Consider the following 11,309-nt stretch of genomic DNA (forward strand, 5'->3'; position numbering starts at 1 on the left):
TAAACAGTAATAGTCTCAGCATGGACTCTGAGCAGTGAGTTTGGTTTGGTTGACTCTTTTAAAAGCAAAATTTAATAAATCATTTCATTAGGGCTCTTACATATTATAGCAATCCATACGTCCATTATATCAAGTGGACATGTGTAATTGTTGGCACTGACATTTTCTAAACATTATCTTTCTTCTTGAGCCCTTTGATGTCAGCTCCTCTTTTTGTTCCCTCTCGCCCCACCCTGCCAGTCCCTTGAACCCTTAATACAGTACACATGGCTATTATTATTCATACATATCTTGCATCTCCCATTCTGTCCCTTCACCTACTCTCCTGGTTCTCATCCTCCTCAAGGGGGGTTTCTTTGCCATCATTGCTCTCCGGGCCCCCTTCCTCCCTCTCCCCCTTTCCCTTCCCTAATCTCCTGGAATTGTTGCTCCCATTACCCTTTCGGAGGGGGTCTGTCTATCCTGAGTTCCGCATATTGAAAGCTCTCGCCTGTGCGGCTGTATGTACACCGGTTTAGCGGGGTCTGCGAGGTAGGACTGAGATGGCAACAGTGGGGGGCGGAAGGATTAAAGAACTGGAGGGGTGCTGTGTGTTTCCTCGGTGTTAAAGTCCCCCTGGGTCTATTTTCTCCTCCGTGCGGCCCTTCTGCACGGGACTGTCCCGTTATCTGCGGATGGGCTCTGGGTCTCTCCTTTGACCCCTCTCCATCACCTCACCTCAATGAGATTATTTATTTTTGAACTTCTGGTGCCTGATCCCGTCAACACCTCATGATCACACAGGCTGGTGTGCTTCTTCCATGTGGGCTTTGTTGATTCCGTGAGGTGGCTGCTTGTTTGGCTTCAAGCTTTTAAGATTCCAGATGCTATATCTTTTACTAGCCAGGCACCATCTGCTTTCTTTATTTGCGTACGCACCCAGTTTGTCTTCATTGATTGTGTCGGGGAGATGGGCATCTCCCAGTGCCACATTATTAGAACAAAGTGTTCTTGTGTTGAGGGGAGACTTAAATAGAGGCCCAGAGTCTATTCACTACCTCAATGTATTGTCATATAAATATGTGGACATAGTCCAATACCCCCCTATTTTTTTTTCTGTTTGCATCACTTTTTTTTTTAATTTTAACAATTTATTAGGGGCTCATACAATTCTTATCACAGTTCATACATATACATACATCAATTGTATAAAGCACATCTGTACAGTCTTTGCCCTAATCATTTTTTTCTCCTCTTTTCTTTTTTTACATTTTATTAGGGATACCCCCCTATTTTTATGCATTAATATGTGTATATATGTACACATCTATGTTTATACCTCTATAAATGGTTTGTTTTTCTGGTTCTTTCCTCTGTTTCCTTTTACCTTTCTCCTGCCCCACTATCAGGCTCACCCCACGTTGGCCTCTCAACAACTTCTCTTGATTAGATTACGGCGGCTGTAGCACCACCCACCAGGCACTCTACAGCCACCTCTCTGTGGATTTTAGATCCCTAGTTGTTCCCCTGCCCATGACCTTATTTGCTCACTGCCCCCCGGCCCCTCTCCCAAGTCCCCCACTCCCCCTGCTGAGCCATTGGTTGCGTTGTTGCTTTCTCCTCAGGCTGCTTCTCATGCCCATCTTACACACATAGACGGGCTAACTCTTCATGGGAGCAGGAAATCTTTTGCTCCCTTGAAGTGGCTAGTGGTCTCAAACTGCTGACCTTGCAGTTAGTGGACCAACGAATAACCCACGACACCACATCAGGGCCCCTGTGTACACAGACATGTGTGTTGTTAGGTGCCATCAGATCAGTTCCGACTCCTGGCAACCCCATGAGAATCGAACCCCGTCGGGCCCTCTGTCACCTTCACAATCGTTGTTATGTTTTGAGCCCGTTGTTGCAGCCACTGTGTCAGTCCATCTCCTTAAAGGCCTCCTTCTTTTTTCCTGAGTGACTTTACCAAGCACGATGTCCTTTTCCAGGGACTGGTCTCTTCTAATAAGATGTCCAAAATGCATGAGATGAAGTCCCAGCATTCTGGTCTTTAAGGAGCCCTGGGGCTGCACTTTTTGCAAGACAGCTGTGTGGGCAGTGAGCGGCCTTGCTGTCATATGGAATGCACTGGAAAGTGTAGTATGACAGATCCAACTCGGGGAAACTCTTAACACCTTATCATTCGGTCTCCCTTTTGATCCATGCTAAAGTTATTCTAGATTTTGAAACTTTCTGATTTCTTCCCAAATGGGCTTTCCCCCTCTTTTATTTTGTTATTGTCATTAGCTTTTTTGACTCCTTTGTTTGTATTTTTGTAAGTTTTTCTGTATATGAAATTCAGGATGGCTGAATCTATAGGGACAGTAACCATATTAAGGTTTCCTGGGGGGTATGGCAAGGGAGGTTGGGGGAAATGGGGAGCTAATAATAAGGCATGTACAAAAAAAGAAAATGTTCTAAAATTCATTGTGGTAATGATTGTACAATATTTCTTGATATTATTGAATTATATTTGTTCTTCTTAATTGAAAGACCAAAATCAAACTAACATAGATCCAGGGGTGTTTTCTGGGCTCACACTAAATCCCAGCTCCAACTTAAGAACAATGAGTTCTTTTTTTTTTTTTTTTAACAATGAGTTCTTACATCACGGCCCTGCTCCATACTTCTCCAGGAGGAGGAGATGGGTGCAAGAACAAAACGTGGTGAAGAAATTAGATGGTACCTGGCTATCAGATAAAATAACGTCTTAGGTCTTAAAGGCTTGTCTCCAAACTAGCAGCTCTCTAAGTGAGATGTCAATGAAGTCCACCTGGAAGAAGCCCACCATCATCAGTCAACGACGGATTGTGAAGCATATAATCTGAAGTCGAAGGAGGGATTGGTATCAGAGACTAAAGTCTGAGAATCTGGTTTCCAGAAGGTTATGGGTGACAGTGGGAGGCCAAGATTCATTGGTGGAGCCATACAGGAAATAAACCTCTGGCGGACTCCCTCGATCCACAACGGAAGGATCAGAGGAAAGTGGTCGCTAAACGGAGTGCATTGGTGAGTGGCGTAGAGGTCAAATGCTGAAGCCTGACTTGAACAGTTGAAACTTGTCAGCTGTACCTGATCTGGTTTCCAAAACCTTCTGTATTGTTTTGTTTTTGATTGTACATATTAGGGGTATCTCAAGAGTATTATGTCCTTGGGGTCACCCTCTTGAAATTGTGGTAAATGTTTCATTTTGGGGTGTATAAAAATCAGGACTGGGGGGTAGGGAGGGAGGGGGAAAAATGAGGACCTGATGCCAGGGGTTTAAGTGGAGAGCAAATGTTTTGAGAATGATGAGGGCAATGAATGTACAGATGTGTTTTATACAATTGATGTATGTATGGATTGTGATAAGAGTTGTATGAGCCCCCAATAAAGTAATTAAAAACAAAACAAAAATATTTTCAGCCTAAAAAACAAAAAAACAGCAAAAAACCCCCAGGACTGATGAACCTGCAAGTGGAATAAAGACTCTGTGGGGGGAGGGGATAGGGTGAAGGGGTGATGATATCAAGGGGTCCAAATAAAAAAAGAATGTTTGGAAACTGACTGTGGTAGCAAATGTACAATTCTGCTGGACCTGATTGAACTATGGAATGATTTGATATCTGTATTAATCATAATTAATAAAAAAGAAAAAGTGAAAAAAAAAGGTTTGTTTTTCTGGCAGGCCATGGTATTTTAATAGTCTTTAAAAGACATATATATGAAGGGCATTCAGAAGGTTCATAAAAAATGGAGTGAAAAGAAAGTGGAGCTCCCCCCTGTGGGGTCAAGTAGGTCCTGGGTGGACCGGGCAGAGGAGAAGTGCCCACGGGGTCTCTGAAGCTGTAACTCTTTGGGGAAGCTGCACCACTCCCTGCAGAGTGGGTGGAGGGGGGTGCAGTTTGCTCCTCAGCAGCCCAGTGCTTCACCCCTTGCGTTACCAGGACTCCTATGTGAGGAGGCTTTAAAAAGTTTGTGGGAGGGGAAAATAATTGAATTACAAGATAGTGTAAAATAAAAAAGATAAATTAGTTTTTTTTCACAAACTTTTTTGAAGCCCTTGAATACATATGTATAGTTTTTTTCTCCCTTAATGACTGTAAATTTCCATGATGACAAACTACTTAACAATGATCGTTCGTGTTAGCATTAAAAAGTATCCCCCCCCCAAGTTGTCCATTTACATATTTGTAGCGATAAGACCTCTTGAAATGAAAATTTAAATCCCCAGGTAATGGGTTTGTCACAATGTAACCATCTGAAACTGGGATGTCTTCTAACACAAAGGCTTCATGATTGCCAATTTTCTGCTTCTGGAACGGTGTTACTCTCCTCACAAAACCGAAAGTCAGAGACAAGCGTGTACACACACACACACACACACACACACACACGCACGCACGCACGCGCGCTCGCGCGCACACACACGCACGCTTCCCTGGGGAGGCGCATGTGCTGGGAGTTGAGAAACTCCACAGGGAGTGGGAAGGTAGACTCAGAGTTGGTGCCCGCGGGGGACCTGGGCTGGGGACGACTCCATGGGGCTTCCAAAGGACAAATGTGGGGATTGGAGGGCTCGCTGTCCCCCACACACCGAATCAAAAAACACAGTGACTGAAAATCATCCGGTCCAACCCTGACATTTCAGACGGCACCGTGAGGTCTGATCCAAGGCCACACAGCAACGCTGCTGTTCCGAGGAGGATCGCCCTACAGACAAACTGGGGCCACATGTTCAATACCTCCCCACCCCCGACCCACAGAAATGGGCACCAGGATACCCTGGCGCGCACACCCGCCACCCGTCATGTATATGCATGAAAGGGAGGCGAGACCAAGGGCAGAGCGCCTTTTCTTGAGGGGCCTAGATGTGGGTGAGAGGGAGGAGCGCTAGGACCGGGGCAGCTGGTCTCGGGGTTGGGGCTGGCCTCGCCGGTTGGGGCTCTGCCTCTTCTCTAGCGCTGGGCCCAGGAAGCGGCCTCCCACGTGGTTAGACCAGAAGGGCTCATCAGTGGCCACCTGTAGCACATCCTGATTTTCTTATCAAGGGGCGTCTAAGCTAAGGCCGGGAGGGAAGGCCGGCCTCTGTTCCCAGGGGCCTCCTTCTGGGTAACTGATTCAGTGGAACACCTGCCCAGGAACCAGGCCCCAGGCCTCAATCGGTGGCCTGGACCTCGGACTGTCCCCTCCCTTCTGCTGTTTGGTTTCTGTCCTCTGACCCCAGGCAGGGGTGAGGTAGGCAGCGGGGAGACAGACAGACACACTCCTACTCACACACCCAGGAGGTTGGCTGTCAATGATTGACTGGCATTTCACAGGCAGCTGGTTGGGGACCCCTAGAGGTCACCTTTGTCAGCCTGCCTCGCCTTCTCCGAGCCTCGGCTGACCCGCACATGGGGGTCTCCTCCCCCATCGCCCAGAGCTCAGGCATCTGCCGCTCTCCCCCTCCCTTTGCTCCCCTCTGTCCTGGGATCCCCCTTCCTCGGGACCCCGCATTCTCCCTGCCCCCCCAAGCCTTTCTCCTCTGGGACGTCCAGGCTTCTCCAACGACCCCGCCCGGGCCCCGCGGCCCAGCAGTCGCTCCCCCTTCCCGGTTCTTTGTCCCCCCGACATCCTCTTTCCTGGGCTCTCCTGCCAGGCCCTGCTGGAGGACAGTGTGGGGAGAATCGAATCAGCCGCGCCCCCTGTCCTCCCCCTTCCTCTCCTCTTGTCCAGCGGCAGACACGGCTTTCCCCCTTCCTTTCCGGCTCTGAATGGGCTCATTCTCTCCGAGAGATTGGGCCCCTCTCGAGCCTCCTCCCCGGGGCGTGAGTTCTGACCCCGGCCCCTCCCCACCCCCTCTCGGGCCCGCACGCCCGGCTCCGCCCAGTCGGAGCCGCCCACCGGGCCGCGCTTGCTTGGCCCGCCCTTGTTTGGGGACCCGGGATGCTGAGAGGGTGGGCTTGCTGTTGACCCCTCCACAGGCTGTCTGAGAGGAGGGAAGGGCCCAGAGTTACCCAGACTTCTTGGAAGGGTATCCTCTAGCCCCCTCACCCCTCTGCCCCCTGGCAGGGGTCTGGGGAGTTGGGGGTTCAGGGTCCCCAGCATTTGGGGCTCTCAAGGCTGAAGACAACCCAAAGGCTCCATGGTCCTAAAGGCCAGGGTCCGTCCATGTCCATTTCCACTTCTGCTCTGCGACCCTGGACAGGTTCCTCTAGGACTCTTGGGTTTCCACTTTGGTCAAAAGGGACCCATAGCGCCATCTTCTCCGTTGCCCCAGGGTCACCTAGTGCCCTGAGGGCAGTGGTCCAGGGCACAGAGTGGCAGCTGTTTTCACTGGATGAGCCCTTCTTGACACTGGGGGAAAAGAGACACCTCTGACCCTGACTTCAACTTGGCCCTAACTTCCTGAGGCCTTCCCCAGGCCATGTGCATGCTCTCACCCAGGTGCACAGCCCTGAGGTGCCGAATCCTGTCCCCAAACATAAGGGTTGTCAATCCCAGGCTCTCTGCTCCTGGGGAGTAGGTCGGCTTTGCTTTGTGAATGAAGGGTGGAGAGAGTATTCTGGGTCCCATCTTGGGAGATCTGGAAGAGCTTAAACAAGCCCGTTGGTAAGATAGGAGCCACCACACACGGTGGCCCAGAAGCACAAGAGCCTTTCTCCAGAACAGAGGGTGAGCCTTTCCTTGGAGCCAGCAGCCTGACTGTAGACTTCTAGCCTCCTAAACTGTGAGAAAATAAATTTCTGTTTCCGGAAACCACCCCTTTGTGAGGTTTCTGTCCCAGCAGACCCAGGAACCAAGAGAATGTGTGATCAGCAAGTGGCTCTTGGAGCCCAGGCAGCACCTCCTTACTCTGACCAGCTGCAGCTGCGGGCCAGGGAGGGGCTTTAGACTGTTTGAGGGGACATGAGGGACGGGATATTCAACTTTCCTCCAGTTAGCCCTACGATGATCCTGGGAAAATTGCTTAACCCTTTTGAGCCTTAATTTCCTGAACCCTAACTCTCAAGATTAAACACGCACAGCAGCCATCAGAGGAAGGAGTCCTGGCAGTGTGGTGGGGTAAACATTGGGCTGCTAATCCCAAGGTCTGTGGTTCAAAACCACCAGCTGCTCCACAGGAGGAAGATGCAGCTGTCTGCTCCTGTAAAGATGTATTCCAGTAGAAGGTCATTTGAATAGGGCTTGAGTTTGGTATTTTTTTTTCTAAAGATGATTTTTTTGGGAAAAAAATAGATCATTTTATTTGGGGCTCTTACAGCTCTTATAACATTCCATATATCAATTGTCTCAAGCATATCTGTACATACGTTGCCATCATTATTTTCTAAACATTTACTTTCTATTCAAGCTCTTGGTATCAGCTCCTCTTTTTTCCCTTCCTCCCTCCCTGAGTTTGAATTTTTAACTTCTAGAGAAAATTGAAATGTGGGCACTCATCCTGAAGGGTCTCTGTGTCCCCACGCACAGCAGAATTTTGCAAGCATGTGTTACTATGATCCACGGAATACATCCATTTACATCTCTAACTGCCATGTATGCACAGAACCACACGTCCCCTTCCTACATGTGATGTTCTCGCTCTTTTTGATTGCACTTCATTTCTATAAAAGAAAAGCTGATCTTGATCGCCTCACTTGGTTTCGTGACCCTCTAGTGGACCTCATTTTGTATTTATAACTGCGTTTCTCTTTTCTTTGGTGCCTTGATGGCCTAGTGGTTACGAGTTGGGCTGCAAAGTCAGTCAGCTGTTGGAAAGCACCAGTCACTGCCTGGGAGAAAGAGAGGGGAGAGAGATGCGGCTTCCTGCTCCCATAGAGAGCCATAGTTTGGGGGGGCAGGGAGAAGGGGGCTTCTACCTTGTCCTACAGGGTGGCTGGAGTCGGCATCGACTCGATGGCAATGAGTATGGTCTTGGTTTATCCCCTTTCTTTTTTTAATCACTTTATTGGGGGCTCATACAACTCTTTTTTTTTTTTTTGGTTTTTTTTTTTGGTGGAGGTGCTGGGGATTGAATCATACAACTCTTATCACAATCCATACATACATCAATTGTATAAAACACATCTGTACATTCATTACCCTCATCATTCTCAAAACGTTTGCTCTCCACCTAAGCCCCTGGCATCAGCTCCTCATTTTCTCCCCTCCCTCCCGCTCCCCCTTGCCTCATGAACCCTTGAAAATTTATAAATTATTATTTTTTCATATCTTACACTGTTCAACATCTCCCCTCACCCACTTTTCTGTTGTCCATCCCCCAGGGAGGAGGTTATATGTAGATCCCTGTAATCGGTTCCCTCTTTCTATCCCACCCTCCCTCTACCCTCTTGGTATCGCCACTGTCACCACTGATCCTGAAGGGATCAGCAGTCCTAGATTCCCTGTGTTTCCAGTTCCTATCTGTACCAGTGTATATCCTCTGGTCGAGCCAGATTTGTAAGGTAGAACTTGGATCATGATAGTGTGTGTGTGGGGGGGGTGGTGTGAGGAAGCATTTAGGAACTAGAGGAAAGTTGTATGTTTCATCATTGCTACACTGCACCCTGACTGGCTCATTTCCTCCCTGTGACCCTTCCATAAGGAGATGTCCAGTAGCCTACAGATGGGCTTTGAGTCCCCACTCAGCACTCCCCCTCATTCTCAATGATATGATTTTTTGTTCTTTGATGCATGATACCTCATCCCTTCGACACTTCGTGATCGCACAGGCTGATGTGCTTCTTCCATGTGGGTTTTGTTGCTTCTGAGCTAGATGGCCACTTGTTTACCTTTAAGCCTTTAAGACCCCAGACGCTATATCTTTTGATAGCCGGGCACCATCAGCTTTGTTCACTACATTTACTTATGCACCCATTTGTCTTCAGTTATCATATAGGGGAGGTGAGCACACAATGATATGATTTTTTGTTCTTTGATGCCTGATAACTGATCCCTTCAGCACCTCGTGATCACACAGGCTGGTGTGCTTCTTCCATGTGGGCTTTGTTGCTTCTGAGCCAGATGGAATGCCAGTTTAATAGAACAGAGTATTCTTGCATTGAGGGAGTACTTGAGTGGAAGCTCGATGTCCATCTGCTACCTTAATACTAAACCTATAAATATATGGACATAAATATATTTCTCCATCCTCATATATAAATATATTTACATATGTACATGCCTTTATTTAGACCTCTATAAATGCCCTTTGTCTCCTAGCTCTTTCCTCTATTTCCTTTGACTTTCCCCTTGTCCCACTATCATGCTCAGCCTTCATTTGGATTTCAGTGATTCCTCTTGGTTACATTTCCCTTGATCACACCCTACCAGACCTCCTACATCCTCCTCACCACCAACTTGGATCACTTGTTGTTCCCTTGTCCCTGGGTTTGTTAGCACCACTTCCTTTTCCCCCACTTCCCCCTCTCCCATATCCCCCCGGAACTGTTGATTCCATTGTTTTCTCCTCCAGATTGTTCATCCAGCCTATCTTATTTAGACAGACCTTCAGAGATAATAAGATGCACAAAAACAAGACAGAGCCAAACCAAGCAACCAAAGAAAACAAAACAAAGCAACAAAAAGCCAATGACAAAAAAATAGCAAAAAAACCCATAACACAACAACAGCAGCAGCAACAACAAAAATCTTGTAGTTAGTTCAAGGACTGTTTGTTGGCCTTTAGGAGTGTTTTCCGGTCGAGTCTGATGGGGTGCCAAGCCCTGGCCCCAGAGTCCATTTTTGGTATTCCCTGGGGACTTTGTTGCTCTGTTCCCCTTGCTGTTCTGTTGCACCCCTTAGTGTTTTGCCTCGGTGGGTTTATCCCCTTTCTTAATGAGAGTGCCCCAATGTTTATAAGCTTCAAGCCCCACAGAGCCCAGATCTGCTCCAGTATAACCACAATTGGCACTATTTATTGAGTAATAATTACTATGTGCCTAGTGTTGGGCTAAGGAGCTCTGGTGGCTTAGTGGTTATGGCCTTGGCTAACTGTAAGGTCAGCAGTTCAAAACCACCAGCTGCTGCTACGTGGGAGAAAGACTGGGCTTTCTACTCCCGTAAAGAATTACTGTCTTGGAAACTCACAGGGACAGTCCTACCCTGTTCTCTATGACTGCCACGAGTGGGAATTGATTTGATGGCGGTGAGTTTGGTTTGGTGCACTGTGCTAAGTGCTTCAGGAGCATGGTTTTCTGGAACCCCTAGCTCAGCATGCTGGGGGCTATCTGGTGCCCTTTCCCAGAGGAGCAAACCGAGGTGGAGACAGGCTCAGTCGCTTGCCCACGATCACACCAAGTGGTGAGATTTGAACTCAAGTTATTTTGATCCCATGACCCCTGATGCTCTCACCACCACTACCCCCAGGCACATGGAAGCCGTTTAAGAAGTGCCTGGTGACACAGTGGTTATGCATGGGGCTGCTAACTGCAAGGTCAGCAGTTCGAAACCACCAGCAGCTCCGAGGAAGAAAGATAGGGCTTTCTATTCCCATAAGAGTTCCAGTCTTGGAAACCCACAGGGACACTATGTTCTACAGGGTCACTGTGAGTAGGATGAGTGTCTTTTAGTCTCTGGACCCTAGGAGGTGCCTGGACCCTCTTTTGACCAGTGCAAGCATAGCTCTTAGGCTGGGCCAGGCCAAGTAGGTTTGCCAGATTTAGCAAATAAAATCAGAATGCACAGTTCAATTTGAATTCAGGTAAACAATGAGTACTTTGTCGGTATAAAATGTCCCACACATTCTTTTGTGGGGGGTTGCCAGCGAAAAACATGCCTTCCTCCATCCTCATCCCCCACCTCCCCACCCCCCACTGGACCTGAAGGACAGGATCAGGAACTCCAGGTGGAAATTGGAGTGGGGAGATGGAATTGAACAGAGTCATAAAAGGCCAAGGACGGAGGAGACACGTGTCCTGAGTCAGGTTCTCCATGCCCCATAAAGAAATAAAAGGGAAGTTCTCCCAAGGATGGGGAGGAGGGCGCATCAATTTGAATGGCTCACCCCGCCCCCGCATACTGGCCTCCTTAGGACCATGCTTTTCAGACTCCCAAGACTGAGAAAGGCAGTCTGGGCGTCTGGGAAACCACAAGTTCAATACAGCATGCACCCCTCTCGGCTCGGCAACGTTACTCGAGCGTGCGGTGGGAAAACCATGATGGGGTACCCAAACAAATAGCCATGGGATCGAGTAGGATACAAACTCTCCTGGAATGTTTAAGATGGGGCGGGGGGGGGGGGGCGGGGGAAAGAGAGGCAACTTTCCGGAGCGTTCAGGATGGCCCAGGGCGCCCGCGCGCGTTGGGGCCCGCACCCACTTCCCGAGGGCAGGGAGGGGGCGCCC

Source organism: Tenrec ecaudatus, chromosome 10 (genome assembly GCF_050624435.1).
Source record: "Tenrec ecaudatus isolate mTenEca1 chromosome 10, mTenEca1.hap1, whole genome shotgun sequence".
Classification (NCBI taxonomy): domain Eukaryota; kingdom Metazoa; phylum Chordata; class Mammalia; order Afrosoricida; family Tenrecidae; genus Tenrec; species Tenrec ecaudatus.